Below are 2,865 nucleotides of genomic sequence, written 5' to 3'. Positions count from 1 at the left end.
CTGATACAAAGTACAAGGGTCGTAAGCTTTAAGCCCGCCGTGTAAGAAAGCCAGAGAGTCAATGGAGAAACAAATGTACACGGGTCGTGTAATTAGACCTGTGCAATCTGCAGGGACCCATGTAAGTCTCTGCCAGGCGCAAGCTTGAAGAACCTTATGGGAACAATAGCACACGGCCCGTGTAACTAGGCCCGTATTGTTGGCAAAAACCCGTGTAACTCTCTGTGCCAATGCAAGACTCTGCAATTCCACTCTAGCAAGTTGCACGACCCTACATGTCAGGACCCGTGTAGTGACACACGGGCCGTGTACTATGCGGCAGCTAGTTTTATAACTCGAATTCTTGCTCTTGTTTTCTTATTCAAATGAGACTCCTAAAGCCTTTTGGACTCAAAATGACCTAACCCTAGAGCAACCATTATAAATAGAAGAGAAAACATCAGAAAAAGGGGGCTCTCTCTTTTATCTTTTGACAATACTTTGGAGGAGTTTTGAAGGAGAGAAATCCACACTCTGCACTCTCTCCAGCCGTCTCGAGGAGAGAAACATCAGTACGAAAAAGAGTTTTCCAGTTGAAGCTCCACAAGATCAAAGCTGCAAACTCTCTTCGGTTTCTTCATTTCATCTCCCTAAACAGATTTTTATTATTTTATTTCTTCTACATGATTTTCTTTTTACTGTTTTACCATTTTATCATGATGTTTGCTGAACTCACCATGAGTGAGTAGTTTTCTTATTCTGGATTTAGGAGAGTAATGCTTGTAATTATTATTATGGATGAACACTAAGTTTTATTTATGGGATTTGAGATTCGTTCCTTGATTTAATTTCTTGGAATCTTAATACATGCTTTGTGTTGTTACCCACTTAGTATTGATTGTAGATATTAATTAAAGGACTAAAAGGTGAAGATTAATATTAGAAAATCAAGATCTTGAACCTAGGAATTTTGACCTAGACATAGGCTGATACCTTTATGGAATTTCAAAATTGGTCAAAGACCTTAAAGGATTTTAATTAATTTGATCGCCATGAAAGTCGGGTTTGAGTTAATTAGAATACACCCTAGGTGCCTTGAGAGAGAACTTAAGATAACTTAGGACTGATTTCCATCAAGGTAAATGATCCTTAATCCAGTAAATAAACGAGGTAACATCCCTAGTAAGATTCAAGTGTGAAATCTTAATTCCAGAATTGTTTTAAATACATTATTTCATTTTAAGTTTACCATTCCAGTGTTTAAGGTTAAAAAACTTCATTCCCTAAGTATTCGATAGCCTAGATAGTCAAAATTACTGTGTAGATTGGTACTTGCTAATCAAAGTCCTTGTGGGAACAATACGCTACTCATCACTTTATTATTTGTTAGCGATCCGTGCACTTGCGGGGTTGTAAAACTAGCAAAAAAAAAATTTACTATGTAGATTGGTACTTACTAATCAAATTCCTCGTGGGAACGATACTTTACTCATCACTTCATTACTTGTTAGTGATCCATGCACTTGCGGGGTTGTAAAACCAGCAAAATAAGTTTTTGGTGCCGTTGCCGGGGATTTTGGCTTTAGTAATATCAAGCGATAGGCAATTTAGCTGATTTAGGTAATTATATTTATTATCTAATTTTATTTTACTGGTTTTATTTCTCTTCTTTTCTCTCAGGTGCCCGATCTTGTATATGACCAGAATAAGGCCAAAAGAAGAAATTTTGGACTGTGATCCAGAGATAGACAGAACTCTGAGAGCCATCAGGAGGGAAAGGAAACATCAAGAGCACGATCAAGAAGATACTGAAATTCCAACCATGGCCGATAATAATGACAGACCAAGACTTTTGAGAGACTATGGAGCTCCATCTATCCAAGAATTTCAGCCCAGTGTCACTAGACCCACAGTGGAAGCCAACAACTTTGAATTAAAACTAGTGTGGCTTCAAATGATTCAGCAAACCCAGTTCGGAGGTTCACCAACAGAAGATCCACACTATCACCTCCAGTGCTTTCTTACCCTATGTGACACATTTAAGATGTATGGAGTTTCTGATCAAGCCATAAGACTCAGAGCATTCCCATTCTCCCTTCGAGACAGGGCAAGGAAGTGGTTACTTTCTCAACCAGCTAGAACATTCACCACTTGGAAAAACCTCTCACAAGCTTTTCTAGCAAGGTATTTTCCACCGCAAAGTCTGCAAAACTGAGGCTTAAGCTCAACACCTTCAGACAAAAAGAAGGTGAATCACTCTATAATGCATGGGAAAGATATAAAGACCTGCAGAGGGAATGTCCACACCATGGCATAGAGGATTGGCTACTAGTGCAAAACTTCTATAATGGGTTACTACCTCTACAAGGAGCACAGTTGATTCAGCTGCAGAAGGTGACTTAATGGAGAAAACAGTGACACAAGCACTTGAACTTCTAGAGAGGGTTGCATACCATAATTATGAGTGGTCAAATGAAAGAGGAAATGTAAGGAAAATAGCAGGGGTCCTAGAAGTGGACGCCCTAAGCATGATAAATGCTCAATTTGATCAACTCACAAAGAGATTCGATAGAATGCAAGCCAACATAGTTGGTACAAACAGTCAATATGAGGACAGCTATGGAGGAGGATACATGAATTCAGAATATAACAACTTCAATGAACCTCCCGCAGAATAGATGAACTATGTGAATAATGGAGAAAACTTCAACCAGAGGCAGTCCAACAATCCATATTCAAATACTTACAACCCTGGATGGAGGAACCACCCAAATTTCTAATCAGCAAATCAGCCAATAAACAAGCAACAGGGGTACAAACCACTGGCATCCCCTGTATTTTAGAACAGAGGCCAAAACTTTGCACAGCTACCACCGCCTCCTCAAC

At 39.2% G+C, this 2,865-nt stretch overlaps 1 non-coding gene across 1 annotated transcript; it reads right to left on the bottom strand.

Annotated features, from left to right (window-relative positions):
- Nucleotides 1-2,187: 2,187 nt before the first annotated feature.
- Nucleotides 2,188-2,294, bottom strand: LOC131170932 (small nucleolar RNA R71). Its single transcript, XR_009141696.1, has one exon. It is a non-coding gene; the product is annotated as a small nucleolar RNA R71 (small nucleolar RNA).
- Between the last annotated feature and the right edge of the window lie 571 nt (nucleotides 2,295-2,865).

The sequence above is a fragment of the Hevea brasiliensis genome, chromosome 11 (assembly GCF_030052815.1).
Source record: "Hevea brasiliensis isolate MT/VB/25A 57/8 chromosome 11, ASM3005281v1, whole genome shotgun sequence".
Lineage (NCBI taxonomy): Eukaryota > Viridiplantae > Streptophyta > Magnoliopsida > Malpighiales > Euphorbiaceae > Hevea > Hevea brasiliensis.
The sequence above is the reverse complement of the archived record's forward strand: the minus strand, read 5'-3'. Positions and strand labels throughout refer to the sequence as shown.